This window comes from Pan paniscus, chromosome 10 (assembly GCF_029289425.2).
Source record: "Pan paniscus chromosome 10, NHGRI_mPanPan1-v2.0_pri, whole genome shotgun sequence".
Lineage (NCBI taxonomy): Eukaryota > Metazoa > Chordata > Mammalia > Primates > Hominidae > Pan > Pan paniscus.
In genome coordinates, this window is record NC_073259.2 from 58,291,803 (window position 1) to 58,311,320 (window position 19,518).

The following is a 19,518-nucleotide window of genomic DNA, read 5'->3' on the forward strand; positions in this document are numbered from 1 at the left end:
GATTTCTTCATATACTGCAAGAAAGAAGAATTCTCAGTAACTTCTTTGTGTGGTGTGTGTTCAACTCACAGAGTTAAACCTTCCTTTAGAAAGATCAGTTTTGAAACACTCTTTTTGTGGAAATTGCAAGTGGAGATTTCCTGCGATTTGAGGCCAATCTTAGAAATTGAAATAACCCCGTTTCAAAACTACACAGAATCATTCTCAGAAACTACTTTGTAATGGGTGTGTTCAACTCACAGAGTTTAACCTTTCTTTTCATAGAGCAGTTTGGAAACACTCTGTTTCTTAAGTCTGCAAGTGGATATTTAGACCTCTTTGTGGCCTTCGTTGGAAACGGGATTTCTTCATATACTGCAAGAAAGAAGAATTCTCAGTAACTTCTTTGTGTGGTGTGTGTTCAACTCACAGAGTTAAACCTTCCTTTAGAAAGATCAGTTTTGAAACACTCTTTTTGTGGAAATTGCAAGTGGAGATTTCCTGCGATTTGAGGCCAATCTTAGAAATTGAAATAACCCCGTTTCAAAACTACACAGAATCATTCTCAGAAACTACTTTGTAATGGGTGTGTTCAACTCACAGAGTTTAACCTTTCTTTTCATAGAGCAGTTTGAAAACACTCTGTTTGTTAAGTCTGCAATGGGATATTTAGACCTGTTGAGGCCTTCGTTGGAAACGGGATTTCTTCATAGAATGCTAGACAGAAGAATTCTCAGTAACTTCTTTGCCTTGTTTGTATTCAACTCACAGTGCTGAACGTTCCTTTAGACAGAGCAGTTTTGAAACACTCTTTTTGTGGAATTTGCAAGTGGAGATTTCAAGAGATTTGAGGCCAATCTTAGAAATGGCAATATCCTCGTTTAAAAACTAGACAGAATCATTCTCAGAAACTACTTTGTACTGGATGTGTTCAACTCACAGAGTTTAACCTTTCTTTTCATAGAGCAGTTTGGAAACACTCTGTTTCTTAAGTCTGCAAGTGGATATTTAGACCTGTTGGTGGCCTTCGTTGGAAACAGGATTTCTTCATATACTGCAAGAAAGAAGAATTCTCAGTAACTTCTTTGTGTGGTGTGTGTTCAACTCACAGAGTTAAAACTTCCTTTAGAAAGATCAGTTTTGAAACACTCTTTTTGTGGAAATTGCAAGTGGAGATTTCCTGCGATTTGAGGCCAATCTTAGAAATTGAAATAACCCCCTTTCAAAACTACACAGAATCATTCTCAGAAACTACTTTGTAATGGGTGTGTTCAACTCACAGAGTTTAACCTTTCTTTTCACAGAGCAGTTTGAAAACACTCTGTTTGTTAAGTCTGCAAGTGGATATTTAGACCTGGTTGAGGCCTTCGTTGGAAACGGGATTTCTTCATAGAATGCTAGACAGAAGAATTCTCAGCAACTACTTTGCGTTGTTTGTATTCAACTCACAGAGCTGAACGTTCCTTTAGACAGAGCAGTTTTGAAACACTCTTTTTGTGGAATTTGCAAGTGGAGATTTCAAGAGATTTGAGGCCAATCTTAGAAATGGCAATATCCTCGTTTAAAAACTAGACAGAATCATTCTCAGAAACTACTTTGTACTGGATGTGTTCAACTCACAGAGTTTAACCTTTCTTTTCATAGAGCAGTTTGGAAACACTCTGTTTCTTAAGTCTGCAAGTGGATATTTAGACCTCTTTGTGGCCTTCGTTGGAAACGGGATTTCTTCATATACTGCAAGAAAGAAGAATTCTCAGTAACTTCTTTGTGTGGTGTGTGTTCAACTCACAGAGTTAAACCTTCCTTTAGAAAGATCAGTTTTGAAACACTCTTTTTGTGGAAATTGCAAGTGGAGATATCCTGCGATTTGAGGCCAATCTTAGAAATTGAAATAACCCCGTTTCAAAACTACACAGAATCATTCTCAGAAACTACTTTGTAATGGGTGTGTTCAACTCACAGAGTTTAACCTTTCTTTTCATAGAGCAGTTTGGAAACACTCTGTTTCTTAAGTCTGCAAGTGGATATTTAGACCTCTTTGTGGCCTTCGTTGGAAACGGGATTTCTTCATATACTGCAAGAAAGAAGAATTCTCAGTAACTTCTTTGTGTGGTGTGTGTTCAACTCACAGAGTTAAACCTTCCTTTAGAAAGATCAGTTTTGAAACACTATTTTTGTGGAAATTGCAAGTGGAGATTTCCTGCGATTTGAGGCTAATCTTAGAAATTGAAATAACCCCGTTTCAAAACTACACAGAATCATTCTCAGAAACTACTTTGTAATGGGTGTGTTCAACTCACAGAGTTTAACCTTTCTTTTCATAGAGCAGTTTGGAAACACTCTGTTTCTTAAGTCTGCAAGTGGATATTTAGACCTCTTTGTGGCCTTCGTTGGAAACGGGATTTCTTCATATAATGCAAGAAAGAAGAATTCTCAGTAACTTCTTTGTGTGGTGTGTGTTCAACTCACAGAGTTAAACCTTCCTTTAGAAAGATCAGTTTTGAAACACTCTTTTTGTGGAAATTGCAAGTGGAGATTTCCTGCGATTTGAGGCCAATCTTAGAAATTGAAATAACCCCGTTTCAAAACTACACAGAATCATTCTCAGAAACTACTTTGTAATGGGTGTGTTCAACTCACAGAGTTTAACCTTTCTTTTCATAGAGCAGTTTGAAAACACTCTGTTTGTTAAGTCTGCAATTGGATATTTAGACCTGGTTGAGGCCATCATTGGAAACGGGATTTCTTCATAGAATGCTAGACAGAAGAATTCTCAGTAACTTCTTTGCGTTGTTTGTATTCAACTCACAGAGCTGAACTTTCCTTTAGACAGAGCAGTTTTGAAACACTCTTTTTGTGGAATTTGCAAGTGGAGATTTCAAGAGATTTGAGGCCAATCTTAGAAATGGCAATATCCTCGTTTAAAAACTAGACAGAATCATTCTCAGAAACTACTTTGTACTGGATGTGTTCAACTCACAGAGTTTAACCTTTCTTTTCATAGAGCAGTTTGGAAACACTCTGTTTCTTAAGTCTGCAAGTGGATATTTAGACCTCTTTGTGGCCTTCGTTGGAAACGGGATTTCTTCATATACTGCAAGAAAGAAGAATTCTCAGTAACTTCTTTGTGTGGTGTGTGTTCAACTCACAGAGTTAAACCTTCCTTTAGAAAGATCAGTTTTGAAACACTCTTTTTGTGGAAATTGCAAGTGGAGATTTCCTGCGATTTGAGGCCAATCTTAGAAATTGAAAGAACCCCGTCTCAAAACTACACAGAATCATTCTCAGAAACTACTTTGTAATGGGTGTGTTCAACTCACAGAGTTTAAACTTTCTTTTCATAGAGCAGTTTGAAAACACTCTGTTTGTTAAGTCTGCAAGTGGATATTTAGACCTGGTTGAGGCCTTCGTTGGAAACGGGATTTCTTCATAGAATGCTAGACAGAAGAATTCTCAGTAACTTCTTTGCGTTGTTTGTATTCAACTCACAGAGCTGAACGTTCCTTTAGACAGAGCAGTTTTGAAACACTCTTTTTGTGGAATTTGCAAGTGGAGATTTCAAGAGATTTGAGGCCAATCTTAGAAATGGCAATATCCTCGTTTAAAAACTAGACAGAATCATTCTCAGAAACTACTTTGTACTGGATGTGTTCAACTCACAGAGTTTAACCTTTCTTTTCATAGAGCAGTTTGGAAACACTCTGTTTGTTAAGTCTGCAAGTGAATATTTAGACCTCTCTGTGGCCTTCGTTGGAAACGGGATTTCTTCATATACTGCAAGAAAGAAGAATTCTCAGTAACTTCTTTGTGTGGTGTGTGTTCAACTCACAGAGTTAAAACTTCCTTTAGAAAGATCAGTTTTGAAACACTCTTTTTGTGGAAATTGCAAGTGGAGATTTCCTGCGATTTGAGGCTAATCTTAGAAATTGAAATAACCCCCTTTCAAAACTACACAGAATCATTCTCAGAAACTACTTTGTAATGGGTGTGTTCAACTCACAGAGTTTAACCTTTCTTTTCACAGAGCAGTTTGAAAACACTCTGTTTGTTAAGTCTGCAAGTGGATATTTAGACCTGGTTGAGGCCTTCGTTGGAAACGGGATTTCTTCATAGAATGCTAGACAGAAGAATTCTCAGCAACTACTTTGCGTTGTTTGTATTCAACTCACAGAGCTGAACGTTCCTTTAGACAGAGCAGTTTTGAAACACTCTTTTTGTGGAATTTGCAAGTGGAGATTTCAAGAGATTTGAGGCCAATCTTAGAAATGGCAATATCCTCGTTTAAAAACTAGACAGAATCATTCTCAGAAACTACTTTGTACTGGATGTGTTCAACTCACAGAGTTTAACCTTTCTTTTCATAGAGCAGTTTGGAAACACTCTGTTTCTTAAGTCTGCAAGTGGATATTTAGACCTCTTTGTGGCCTTCGTTGGAAACGGGATTTCTTCATATACTGCAAGAAAGAAGAATTCTCAGTAACTTCTTTGTGTGGTGTGTGTTCAACTCACAGAGTTAAACCTTCCTTTAGAAAGATCAGTTTTGAAACACTCTTTTTGTGGAAATTGCAAGTGGAGATTTCCTGCGATTTGAGGCCAATCTTAGAAATTGAAATAACCCCGTTTCAAAACTACACAGAATCATTCTCAGAAACTACTTTGTAATGGGTGTGTTCAACTCACAGAGTTTAACCTTTCTTTTCATAGAGCAGTTTGGAAACACTCTGTTTCTTAAGTCTGCAAGTGGATATTTAGACCTCTTTGTGGCCTTCGTTGGAAACGGGATTTCTTCATATACTGCAAGAAAGAAGAATTCTCAGTAACTTCTTTGTGTGGTGTGTGTTCAACTCACAGAGTTAAACCTTCCTTTAGAAAGATCAGTTTTGAAACACTCTTTTTGTGGAAATTGCAAGTGGAGATTTCCTGCGATTTGAGGCCAATCTTAGAAATTGAAATAACCCCGTTTCAAAACTACACAGAATCATTCTCAGAAACTACTTTGTAATGGGTGTGTTCAACTCACAGAGTTTAACCTTTCTTTTCATAGAGCAGTTTGAAAACACTCTGTTTGTTAAGTCTGCAATGGGATATTTAGACCTGTTGAGGCCTTCGTTGGAAACGGGATTTCTTCATAGAATGCTAGACAGAAGAATTCTCAGTAACTTCTTTGCCTTGTTTGTATTCAACTCACAGTGCTGAACGTTCCTTTAGACAGAGCAGTTTTGAAACACTCTTTTTGTGGAATTTGCAAGTGGAGATTTCAAGAGATTTGAGGCCAATCTTAGAAATGGCAATATCCTCGTTTAAAAACTAGACAGAATCATTCTCAGAAACTACTTTGTACTGGATGTGTTCAACTCACAGAGTTTAACCTTTCTTTTCATAGAGCAGTTTGGAAACACTCTGTTTCTTAAGTCTGCAAGTGGATATTTAGACCTGTTGGTGGCCTTCGTTGGAAACAGGATTTCTTCATATACTGCAAGAAAGAAGAATTCTCAGTAACTTCTTTGTGTGGTGTGTGTTCAACTCACAGAGTTAAAACTTCCTTTAGAAAGATCAGTTTTGAAACACTCTTTTTGTGGAAATTGCAAGTGGAGATTTCCTGCGATTTGAGGCCAATCTTAGAAATTGAAATAACCCCCTTTCAAAACTACACAGAATCATTCTCAGAAACTACTTTGTAATGGGTGTGTTCAACTCACAGAGTTTAACCTTTCTTTTCACAGAGCAGTTTGAAAACACTCTGTTTGTTAAGTCTGCAAGTGGATATTTAGACCTGGTTGAGGCCTTCGTTGGAAACGGGATTTCTTCATAGAATGCTAGACAGAAGAATTCTCAGCAACTACTTTGCGTTGTTTGTATTCAACTCACAGAGCTGAACGTTCCTTTAGACAGAGCAGTTTTGAAACACTCTTTTTGTGGAATTTGCAAGTGGAGATTTCAAGAGATTTGAGGCCAATCTTAGAAATGGCAATATCCTCGTTTAAAAACTAGACAGAATCATTCTCAGAAACTACTTTGTACTGGATGTGTTCAACTCACAGAGTTTAACCTTTCTTTTCATAGAGCAGTTTGGAAACACTCTGTTTCTTAAGTCTGCAAGTGGATATTTAGACCTCTTTGTGGCCTTCGTTGGAAACGGGATTTCTTCATATACTGCAAGAAAGAAGAATTCTCAGTAACTTCTTTGTGTGGTGTGTGTTCAACTCACAGAGTTAAACCTTCCTTTAGAAAGATCAGTTTTGAAACACTCTTTTTGTGGAAATTGCAAGTGGAGATTTCCTGCGATTTGAGGCCAATCTTAGAAATTGAAATAACCCCGTTTCAAAACTACACAGAATCATTCTCAGAAACTACTTTGTAATGGGTGTGTTCAACTCACAGAGTTTAACCTTTCTTTTCATAGAGCAGTTTGGAAACACTCTGTTTCTTAAGTCTGCAAGTGGATATTTAGACCTCTTTGTGGCCTTCGTTGGAAACGGGATTTCTTCATATACTGCAAGAAAGAAGAATTCTCAGTAACTTCTTTGTGTGGTGTGTGTTCAACTCACAGAGTTAAACCTTCCTTTAGAAAGATCAGTTTTGAAACACTATTTTTGTGGAAATTGCAAGTGGAGATTTCCTGCGATTTGAGGCCAATCTTAGAAATTGAAATAACCCCGTTTCAAAACTACACAGAATCATTCTCAGAAACTACTTTGTAATGGGTGTGTTCAACTCACAGAGTTTAACCTTTCTTTTCATAGAGCAGTTTGGAAACACTCTGTTTCTTAAGTCTGCAAGTGGATATTTAGACCTGTTGGTGGCCTTCGTTGGAAACAGGATTTCTTCATATACTGCAAGAAAGAAGAATTCTCAGTAACTTTTTGTGTGGTGTGTGTTCAACTCACAGAGTTAAACCTTCCTTTAGAAAGATCAGTTTTGAAACACTCTTTTTGTGGAAATTGCAAGTGGAGATTTCCTGCGATTTGAGGCTAATCTTAGAAATTGAAATAACCCCCTTTCAAAACTACACAGAATCATTCTCAGAAACTACTTTGTAATGGGTGTGTTCAACTCACAGAGTTTAACCTTTCTTTTCACAGAGCAGTTTGAAAACACTCTGTTTGTTAAGTCTGCAAGTGGATATTTAGACCTGGTTGAGGCCTTCGTTGGAAACGGGATTTCTTCATAGAATGCTAGACAGAAGAATTCTCAGCAACTACTTTGCGTTGTTTGTATTCAACTCACAGAGCTGAACGTTCCTTTAGACAGAGCAGTTTTGAAACACTCTTTTTGTGGAATTTGCAAGTGGAGATTTCAAGAGATTTGAGGCCAATCTTAGAAATGGCAATATCCTCGTTTAAAAACTAGACAGAATCATTCTCAGAAACTACTTTGTACTGGATGTGTTCAACTCACAGAGTTTAACCTTTCTTTTCATAGAGCAGTTTGGAAACACTCTGTTTCTTAAGTCTGCAAGTGGATATTTAGACCTCTTTGTGGCCTTCGTTGGAAACGGGATTTCTTCATATACTGCAAGAAAGAAGAATTCTCAGTAACTTCTTTGTGTGGTGTGTGTTCAACTCACAGAGTTAAACCTTCCTTTAGAAAGATCAGTTTTGAAACACTCTTTTTGTGGAAATTGCAAGTGGAGATTTCCTGCGATTTGAGGCCAATCTTAGAAATTGAAATAACCCCGTTTCAAAACTACACAGAATCATTCTCAGAAACTACTTTGTAATGGGTGTGTTCAACTCACAGAGTTTAACCTTTCTTTTCATAGAGCAGTTTGGAAACACTCTGTTTCTTAAGTCTGCAAGTGGATATTTAGACCTATTTGTGGCCTTCGTTGGAAACGGGATTTCTTCATATACTGCAAGAAAGAAGAATTCTCAGTAACTTCTTTGTGTGGTGTGTGTTCAACTCACAGAGTTAAACCTTCCTTTAGAAAGATCAGTTTTGAAACACTCTTTTTGTGGAAATTGCAAGTGGAGATTTCCTGCGATTTGAGGCCAATCTTAGAAATTGAAATAACCCCGTTTCAAAACTACACAGAATCATTCTCAGAAACTACTTTGTAATGGGTGTGTTCAACTCACAGAGTTTAACCTTTCTTTTCATAGAGCAGTTTGGAAACACTCTGTTTCTTAAGTCTGCAAGTGGATATTTAGACCTGTTGGTGGCCTTCGTTGGAAACAGGATTTCTTCATATACTGCAAGAAAGAAGAATTCTCAGTAACTTCTTTGTGTGGTGTGTGTTCAACTCACAGAGTTAAACCTTCCTTTAGAAAGATCAGTTTTGAAACACTCTTTTTGTGGAAATTGCAAGTGGAGATTTCCTGCGATTTGAGGCTAATCATAGAAATTGAAATAACCCCCTTTCAAAACTACACAGAATCATTCTCAGAAACTACTTTGTAATGGGTGTGTTCAACTCACAGAGTTTAACCTTTCTTTTCACAGAGCAGTTTGAAAACACTCTGTTTGTTAAGTCTGCAAGTGGATATTTAGACCTGCTTGAGGCCTTCGTTGGAAACGGGATTTCTTCATAGAATGCTAGACAGAAGAATTCTCAGCAACTACTTTGCGTTGTTTGTATTCAACTCACAGAGCTGAACGTTCCTTTAGACAGAGCAGTTTTGAAACACTCTTTTTGTGGAATTTGCAAGTGGAGATTTCAAGAGATTTGAGGCCAATCTTAGAAATGGCAATATCCTCGTTTAAAAACTAGACAGAATCATTCTCAGAAACTACTTTGTACTGGATGTGTTCAACTCACAGAGTTTAACCTTTCTTTTCATAGAGCAGTTTGGAAACACTCTGTTTCTTAAGTCTGCAAGTGGATATTTAGACCTCTTTGTGGCCTTCGTTGGAAACGGGATTTCTTCATATACTGCAAAAAAGAAGAATTCTCAGTAACTTCTTTGTGTGGTGTGTGTTCAACTCACAGAGTTAAACCTTCCTTTAGAAAGATCAGTTTTGAAACACTCTTTTTGTGGAAATTGCAAGTGGAGATTTCCTGCGATTTGAGGCCAATCTTAGAAATTGAAATAACCCCGTTTCAAAACTACACAGAATCATTCTCAGAAACTACTTTGTAATGGGTGTGTTCAACTCACAGAGTTTAACCTTTCTTTTCACAGAGCAGTTTGAAAACACTCTGTTTGTTAAGTCTGCAAGTGGATATTTAGACCTGGTTGAGGCCTTCGTTGGAAACGGGATTTCTTCATAGAATGCTAGACAGAAGAATTCTCAGTAACTTCTTTGCGTTGTTTGTATTCAACTCACAGAGCTGAACGTTCCTTTAGACAGAGCAGTTTTGAAACACTCTTTTTGTGGAATTTGCCAGTGGAGATTTCAAGAGATTTGAGGCCAATCTTAGAAATGGCAATATCCTCGTTTAAAAACTAGACAGAATCATTCTCAGAAACTACTTTGTACTGGATGTGTTCAACTCACAGAGTTTAACCTTTCTTTTCATAGAGCAGTTTGGAAACACTCTATTTCTTAAGTCTGCATGTGGATATTTAGACCTCTTTGTGGCCTTCGTTGGAAACGGGATTTCTTCATATACTGCAAGAAAGAAGAATTCTCAGTAACTTCTTTGTGTGGTGTGTTTTCAACTCACAGAGTTAAACCTTCCTTTAGAAAGATCAGTTTTGAAACACTCTTTTTGTGGAAATTGCAAGTGGAGATTTCCTGCGATTTGAGGCTAATCTTAGAAATTGAAATAACCCCGTTTCAAAACTACACAGAATCATTCTCAGAAACTACTTTGTAATGGGTGTGTTCAACTCACAGAGTTTAACCTTTCTTTTCATAGAGCAGTTTGGAAACACTCTGTTTCTTAAGTCTGCAAGTGGATATTTAGACCTCTTTGTGGCCTTCGTTGGAAACGGGATTTCTTCATATAATGCAAGAAAGAAGAATTCTCAGTAACTTCTTTGTGTGGTGTGTGTTCAACTCACAGAGTTAAACCTTCCTTTAGAAAGATCAGTTTTGAAACACTCTTTTTGTGGAAATTGCAAGTGGAGATTTCCTGCGATTTGAGGCCAATCTTAGAAATTGAAATAACCCCGTTTCAAAACTACACAGAATCATTCTCAGAAACTACTTTGTAATGGGTGTGTTCAACTCACAGAGTTTAACCTTTCTTTTCATAGAGCAGTTTGGAAACACTCTGTTTCTTAAGTCTGCAAGTGGATATTTAGACCTCTTTGTGGCCTTCGTTGGAAACGGGATTTCTTCATATACTGCAAGAAAGAAGAATTCTCAGTAACTTCTTTGTGTGGTGTGTGTTCAACTCACAGAGTTAAACCTTCCTTTAGAAAGATCAGTTTTGAAACACTCTTTTTGTGGAAATTGCAAGTGGAGATTTCCTGCGATTTGAGGCCAATCTTAGAAATTGAAATAACCCCGTTTCAAAACTACACAGAATCATTCTCAGAAACTACTTTGTAATGGGTGTGTTCAACTCACAGAGTTTAACCTTTCTTTTCATAGAGCAGTTTGAAAACACTCTGTTTGTTAAGTCTGCAATGGGATATTTAGACCTGTTGAGGCCTTCGTTGGAAACGGGATTTCTTCATAGAATGCTAGACAGAAGAATTCTCAGTAACTTCTTTGCCTTGTTTGTATTCAACTCACAGTGCTGAACGTTCCTTTAGACAGAGCAGTTTTGAAACACTCTTTTTGTGGAATTTGCAAGTGGAGATTTCAAGAGATTTGAGGCCAATCTTAGAAATGGCAATATCCTCGTTTAAAAACTAGACAGAATCATTCTCAGAAACTACTTTGTACTGGATGTGTTCAACTCACAGAGTTTAACCTTTCTTTTCATAGAGCAGTTTGGAAACACTCTGTTTCTTAAGTCTGCAAGTGGATATTTAGACCTGTTGGTGGCCTTCGTTGGAAACAGGATTTCTTCATATACTGCAAGAAAGAAGAATTCTCAGTAACTTCTTTGTGTGGTGTGTGTTCAACTCACAGAGTTAAAACTTCCTTTAGAAAGATCAGTTTTGAAACACTCTTTTTGTGGAAATTGCAAGTGGAGATTTCCTGCGATTTGAGGCCAATCTTAGAAATTGAAATAACCCCGTTTCAAAACTACACAGAATCATTCTCAGAAACTACTTTGTAATGGGTGTGTTCAACTCACAGAGTTTAACCTTTCTTTTCACAGAGCAGTTTGAAAACACTCTGTTTGCTAAGTCTGCAAGTGGATATTTAGACCTGGTTGAGGCCTTCGTTGGAAACGGGATTTCTTCATAGAATGCTAGACAGAAGAATTCTCAGCAACTACTTTGCGTTGTTTGTATTCAACTCACAGAGCTGAACGTTCCTTTAGACAGAGCAGTTTTGAAACACTCTTTTTGTGGAATTTGCAAGTGGAGATTTCAAGAGATTTGAGGCCAATCTTAGAAATGGCAATATCCTCGTTTAAAAACTAGACAGAATCATTCTCAGAAACTACTTTGTACTGGATGTGTTCAACTCACAGAGTTTAACCTTTCTTTTCATAGAGCAGTTTGGAAACACTCTGTTTCTTAAGTCTGCAAGTGGATATTTAGACCTCTTTGTGGCCTTCGTTGGAAACGGGATTTCTTCATATACTGCAAGAAAGAAGAATTCTCAGTAACTTCTTTGTGTGGTGTGTGTTCAACTCACAGAGTTAAACCTTCCTTTAGAAAGATCAGTTTTGAAACACTCTTTTTGTGGAAATTGCAAGTGGAGATTTCCTGCGATTTGAGGCCAATCTTAGAAATTGAAATAACCCCGTTTCAAAACTACACAGAATCATTCTCAGAAACTACTTTGTAATGGGTGTGTTCAACTCACAGAGTTTAACCTTTCTTTTCATAGAGCAGTTTGGAAACACTCTGTTTCTTAAGTCTGCAAGTGGATATTTAGACCTCTTTGTGGCCTTCGTTGGAAACGGGATTTCTTCATATACTGCAAGAAAGAAGAATTCTCAGTAACTTCTTTGTGTGGTGTGTGTTCAACTCACAGAGTTAAACCTTCCTTTAGAAAGATCAGTTTTGAAACACTATTTTTGTGGAAATTGCAAGTGGAGATTTCCTGCGATTTGAGGCCAATCTTAGAAATTGAAATAACCCCGTTTCAAAACTACACAGAATCATTCTCAGAAACTACTTTGTAATGGGTGTGTTCAACTCACAGAGTTTAACCTTTCTTTTCATAGAGCAGTTTGGAAACACTCTGTTTCTTAAGTCTGCAAGTGGATATTTAGACCTGTTGGTGGCCTTCGTTGGAAACAGGATTTCTTCATATACTGCAAGAAAGAAGAATTCTCAGTAACTTCTTTGTGTGGTGTGTGTTCAACTCACAGAGTTAAACCTTCCTTTAGAAAGATCAGTTTTGAAACACTCTTTTTGTGGAAATTGCAAGTGGAGATTTCCTGCGATTTGAGGCTAATCATAGAAATTGAAATAACCCCCTTTCAAAACTACACAGAATCATTCTCAGAAACTACTTTGTAATGGGTGTGTTCAACTCACAGAGTTTAACCTTTCTTTTCACAGAGCAGTTTGAAAACACTCTGTTTGTTAAGTCTGCAAGTGGATATTTAGACCTGCTTGAGGCCTTCGTTGGAAACGGGATTTCTTCATAGAATGCTAGACAGAAGAATTCTCAGCAACTACTTTGCGTTGTTTGTATTCAACTCACAGAGCTGAACGTTCCTTTAGACAGAGCAGTTTTGAAACACTCTTTTTGTGGAATTTGCAAGTGGAGATTTCAAGAGATTTGAGGCCAATCTTAGAAATGGCAATATCCTCGTTTAAAAACTAGACAGAATCATTCTCAGAAACTACTTTGTACTGGATGTGTTCAACTCACAGAGTTTAACCTTTCTTTTCATAGAGCAGTTTGGAAACACTCTGTTTCTTAAGTCTGCAAGTGGATATTTAGACCTCTTTGTGGCCTTCGTTGGAAACGGGATTTCTTCATATACTGCAAAAAAGAAGAATTCTCAGTAACTTCTTTGTGTGGTGTGTGTTCAACTCACAGAGTTAAACCTTCCTTTAGAAAGATCAGTTTTGAAACACTCTTTTTGTGGAAATTGCAAGTGGAGATTTCCTGCGATTTGAGGCCAATCTTAGAAATTGAAAGAACCCCGTTTCAAAACTACACAGAATCATTCTCAGAAACTACTTTGTAATGGGTGTGTTCAACTCACAGAGTTTAACCTTTCTTTTCACAGAGCAGTTTGAAAACACTCTGTTTGTTAAGTCTGCAAGTGGATATTTAGACCAGGTTGAGGCCTTCGTTGGAAACGGGATTTCTTCATAGAATGCTAGACAGAAGAATTCTCAGTAACTTCTTTGCGTTGTTTGTATTCAACTCACAGAGCTGAACGTTCCTTTAGACAGAGCAGTTTTGAAACACTCTTTTTGTGGAATTTGCCAGTGGAGATTTCAAGAGATTTGAGGCCAATCTTAGAAATGGCAATATCCTCGTTTAAAAACTAGACAGAATCATTCTCAGAAACTACTTTGTACTGGATGTGTTCAACTCACAGAGTTTAACCTTTCTTTTCATAGAGCAGTTTGGAAACACTCTATTTCTTAAGTCTGCATGTGGATATTTAGACCTCTTTGTGGCCTTCGTTGGAAACGGGATTTCTTCATATACTGCAAGAAAGAAGAATTCTCAGTAACTTCTTTGTGTGGTGTGTGTTCAACTCACAGAGTTAAACCTTCCTTTAGAAAGATCAGTTTTGAAACACTCTTTTTGTGGAAATTGCAAGTGGAGATTTCCTGCGATTTGAGGCTAATCTTAGAAATTGAAATAACCCCGTTTCAAAACTACACAGAATCATTCTCAGAAACTACTTTGTAATGGGTGTGTTCAACTCACAGAGTTTAACCTTTCTTTTCATAGAGCAGTTTGGAAACACTCTGTTTCTTAAGTCTGCAAGTGGATATTTAGACCTCTTTGTGGCCTTCGTTGGAAACGGGATTTCTTCACATAATGCAAGAAAGAAGAATTCTCAGTAACTTCTTTGTGTGGTGTGTGTTCAACTCACAGAGTTAAACCTTCCTTTAGAAAGATCAGTTTTGAAACACTCTTTTTGTGGAAATTGCAAGTGGAGATTTCCTGCGATTTGAGGCCAATCTTAGAAATTGAAATAACCCCGTTTCAAAACTACACAGAATCATTCTCAGAAACTACTTTGTAATGGGTGTGTTCAACTCACAGAGTTTAACCTTTCTTTTCATAGAGCAGTTTGAAAACACTCTGTTTGTTAAGTCTGCAATTGGATATTTAGACCTGGTTGAGGCCATCATTGGAAACGGGATTTCTTCATAGAATGCTAGACAGAAGAATTCTCAGTAACTTCTTTGCGTTGTTTGTATTCAACTCACAGAGCTGAACGTTCCTTTAGACAGAGCAGTTTTGAAACACTCTTTTTGTGGAATTTGCAAGTGGAGATTTCAAGAGATTTGAGGCCAATCTTAGAAATGGCAATATCCTCGTTTAAAAACTAGACAGAATCATTCTCAGAAACTACTTTGTACTGGATGTGTTCAACTCACAGAGTTTAACCTTTCTTTTCATAGAGCAGTTTGGAAACACTCTGTTTCTTAAGTCTGCAAGTGGATATTTAGACCTCTTTGTGGCCTTCGTTGGAAACGGGATTTCTTCATATACTGCAAGAAAGAAGAATTCTCAGTAACTTCTTTGTGTGGTGTGTGTTCAACTCACAGAGTTAAACCTTCCTTTAGAAAGATCAGTTTTGAAACACTCTTTTTGTGGAAATTGCAAGTGGAGATTTCCTGCGATTTGAGGCCAATCTTAGAAATTGAAAGAACCCCGTTTCAAAACTACACAGAATCATTCTCAGAAACTACTTTGTAATGGGTGTGTTCAACTCACAGAGTTTAACCTTTCTTTTCATAGAGCAGTTTGAAAACACTCTGTTTGTTAAGTCTGCAAGTGGATATTTAGACCTGGTTGAGGCCTTCGTTGGAAACGGGATTTCTTCATAGAATGCTAGACAGAAGAATTCTCAGTAACTTCTTTGCGTTGTTTGTATTCAACTCACAGAGCTGAACGTTCCTTTAGACAGAGCAGTTTTGAAACACTCTTTTTGTGGAATTTGCAAGTGGAGATTTCAAGAGATTTGAGGCCAATCTTAGAAATGGCAATATCCTCGTTTAAAAACTAGACAGAATCATTCTCAGAAACTACTTTGTACTGGATGTGTTCAACTCACAGAGTTTAACCTTTCTTTTCATAGAGCAGTTTGGAAACACTCTGTTTCTTAAGTCTGCAAGTGGATATTTAGACCTCTTTGTGGCCTTCGTTGGAAACGGGATTTCTTCATATACTGCAAGAAAGAAGAATTCTCAGTAACTTCTTTGTGTGGTGTGTGTTCAACTCACAGAGTTAAACCTTCCTTTAGAAAGATCAGTTTTGAAACACTCTTTTTGTGGAAATTGCAAGTGGAGATTTCCTGCGATTTGAGGCCAATCTTAGAAATTGAAAGAACCCCGTTTCAAAACTACACAGAATCATTCTCAGAAACTACTTTGTAATGGGTGTGTTCAACTCACAGAGTTTAACCTTTCTTTTCATAGAGCAGTTTGAAAACACTCTGTTTGTTAAGTCTGCAAGTGGATATTTAGACCTGGTTGAGGCCTTCGTTGGAAACGGGATTTCTTCATAGAATGCTAGACAGAAGAATTCTCAGTAACTTCTTTGCGTTGTTTGTATTCAACTCACAGAGCTGAACGTTCCTTTAGACAGAGCAGTTTTGAAACACTCTTTTTGTGGAATTTGCAAGTGGAGATTTCAAGAGATTTGAGGCCAATCTTAGAAATGGCAATATCCTCGTTTAAAATCTAGACAGAATCATTCTCAGAAACTACTTTGTACTGGATGTGTTCAACTCACAGAGTTTAACCTTTCTTTTCATAGAGCAGTTTGGAAACACTCTGTTTGTTAAGTCTGCAAGTGAATATTTAGACCTCTTTGTGGCCTTCGTTGGAAACGGGATTTCTTCATATACTGCAAGAAAGAAGAATTCTCAGTAACTTCTTTGTGTGGTGTGTGTTCAACTCACAGAGTTAAACCTTCCTTTAGAAAGATCAGTTTTGAAACACTCTTTTTGTGGAAATTGCAAGTGGAGATTTCCTGCGATTTGAGGCTAATCTTAGAAATTGAAATAACCCCCTTTCAAAACTACACAGAATCATTCTCAGAAACTACTTTGTAATGGGTGTGTTCAACTCACAGAGTTTAACCTTTCTTTTCACAGAGCAGTTTGAAAACACTCTGTTTGTTAAGTCTGCAAGTGGATATTTAGACCTGGTTGAGGCCTTCGTTGGAAACGGGATTTCTTCATAGAATGCTAGACAGAAGAATTCTCAGCAACTACTTTGCGTTGTTTGTATGCAACTCACAGAGCTGAACGTTCCTTTAGACAGAGCAGTTTTGAAACACTCTTTTTGTGGAATTTGCAAGTGGAGATTTCAAGAGATTTGAGGCCAATCTTAGAAATGGCAATATCCTCGTTTAAAAACCAGACAGAATCATTCTCAGAAACTACTTTGTACTGGATGTGTTCAACTCACAGAGTTTAACCTTTCTTTTCATAGAGCAGTTTGGAAACACTCTGTTTCTTAAGTCTGCAAGTGGATATTTAGACCTCTTTGTGGCCTTCGTTGGAAACGGGATTTCTTCATATACTGCAAGAAAGAAGAATTCTCAGTAACTTCTTTGCGTGGTGTGTGTTCAACTCACAGAGTTAAACCTTCCTTTAGAAAGATCAGTTTTGAAACACTCTTTTTGTGGAAATTGCAAGTGGAGATTTCCTGCGATTTGAGGCCAATCTTAGAAATTGAAATAACCCCGTTTCAAAACTACACAGAATCATTCTCAGAAACTACTTTGTAATGGGTGTGTTCAACTCACAGAGTTTAACCTTTCTTTTCATAGAGCAGTTTGGAAACACTCTGTTTCTTAAGTCTGCAAGTGGATATTTAGACCTCTTTGTGGCCTTCGTTGGAAACGGGATTTCTTCATATACTGCAAGAAAGAAGAATTCTCAGTAACTTCTTTGTGTGGTGTGTGTTCAACTCACAGAGTTAAACCTTCCTTTAGAAAGATCAGTTTTGAAACACTCTTTTTGTGGAAATTGCAAGTGGAGATTTCCTGCGATTTGAGGCCAATCTTAGAAATTGAAATAACCCCGTTTCAAAACTACACAGAATCATTCTCAGAAACTACTTTGTAATGGGTGTGTTCAACTCACAGAGTTTAACCTTTCTTTTCACAGAGCAGTTTGAAAACACTCTGTTTGTTAAGTCTGCAATGGGATATTTAGACCTGGTTGAGGCCTTCGTTGGAAACGGGATTTCTTCATAGAATGCTAGACAGAAGAATTCTCAGTAACTTCTTTGCGTTGTTTGTATTCAACTCACAGAGCTGAACGTTCCTTTAGACAGAGCAGTTTTGAAACACTCTTTTTGTGGAATTTGCAAGTGGAGATTTCAAGAGATTTGAGGCCAATCTTAGAAATGGCAATATCCTCGTTTAAAAACTAGACAGAATCATTCTCAGAAACTACTTTGTACTGGATGTGTTCAACTCACAGAGTTTAACCTTTCTTTTCACAGAGCAGTTTGGAAACACTCTGTTTGTTAAGTCTGCAAGTGGATATTTAGACCTCTTTGTGGCCTTCGTTGGAAACGGGATTTCTTCATATACTGCAAGAAAGAAGAATTCTCAGTAACTTCTTTGTGTGGTGTGTGTTCAACTCACAGAGTTAAACCTTCCTTTAGAAAGATCAGTTTTGAAACACTCTTTTTGTGGAAATTGCAAGTGGAGATTTCCTGCGATTTCAGGCCAATCTTAGAAATTGAAATAACCCCGTTTCAAAACTACACAGAATCATTCTCAGAAACTACTTTGTAATGGGTGTGTTCAACTCACAGAGTTTAACCTTTCTTTTCACAGAGCAGTTTGAAAACACTCTGTTTGTTAAGTCTGCAAGTGGATATTTAGACCTGGTTGAGGCCTTCGTTGCAAACGGGATTTCTTCATAGAATGCTAGACAGAAGAATTCTCAGTAACTTCTTTGCGTTGTTTGTATTCAACTCACAGAGCTGAACGTTCCTTTAGACAGAGCAGTTTTGAAACACTCTTTTTGTGGAATTTGCAAGTGGAGATTTCAAGAGATTTGAGGCCAATCTTAGAAATGGCAATATCCTCGTTTAAAAACTAGACAGAATCATTCTCAGAAACTACTTTGTACTGGATGTGTTCAACTCACAGAGTTTAACCTTTCTTTTCATAGAGCAGTTTGGAAACACTCTGTTTCTTAAGTCTGCAAGTGGATATTTAGACCTCTTTGTGGCCTTCGTTGGAAACGGGATTTCTTCATATACTGCAAGAAAGAAGAATTCTCACTAACTTCTTTGGGTGGTGTGTGTTCAACTCACAGAGTTAAACCTTCCTTTAGAAAGATCAGTTTTGAAACACTCTTTTTGTGGAAATTGCAAGTGGAGATTTCCTGCGATTTGAGGCCAATCTTAGAAATTGAAAGAACCCCGTTTCAAAGCTACACAGAATCATTCTCAGAAACTACTTTGTAATGGGTGTGTTCAACTCACAGAGTTTAACCACCCTTTTCACAGAGCAGTTTGAAAACACTCTGTTTGTTAAGTCTGCAAGTGGATATTTAGACCTGGTTGAGGCCTTCTTTGGAAACGGGATTTCTTCATAAAATGCTAGACAGAAGAATTCTCAGTAACTTCTTTCCATTGTTTGTATTCAACTCACAGAGCTGAACGTTCCTTTAGACAGAGCAGTTTTGAAACACTCTTTTTGTGGAATTTGCAAGTGGAGATTTCAAGAGATTTGAGGCCAATCTTAGAAATGGCAATATCCTCGTTTAAAAACTAGACAGAATCATTCTCAGAAACTACTTTGTACTGGATGTGTTCAACTCACAGAGTTTAACCTTTCTTTTCATAGAGCAGTTTGGAAACACTCTGTTTGTTAAGTCTGCAAGTGGATATTTAGACCTCTTTGTGGCCTTCGTTGGAAACGGGATTTCTTCATATACTGCAAGAAAGTAGAATTCTCAGTAACTTCTTTGTGTGGTGTGTGTTCAACTCACAGAGTTAAACCTTCCTTTAGAAAGATCAGTTTTGAAACACTCTTTTTGTGGAAATTGCAAGTGGAGATTTCCTGCGATTTGAGGCCAATCTTAGAAATTGAAAGAACCCCGTTTCAAAACTACACAGAATCATTCTCAGAAACTACTTTGTAATGGGTGTGTTCAACTCACAGAGTTTAACCTTTCTTTTCATAGAGCAGTTTGGAAACACTCTGTTTGTTAAGTCTGCAAGTGGATATTTAGACCTGGTTGAGGCCTTCGTTGGAAACGGGATTTCTTCATAGAATGCTAGACAGAAGAATTCTCAGTAACTTCTTTGCGTTGTTTGTATTCAACTCACAGAGCTGAACGTTCCTTTAGACAGAGCAGTTTTGAAACACTCTTTTTGTGGAATTTGCAAGTGGAGATTTCAA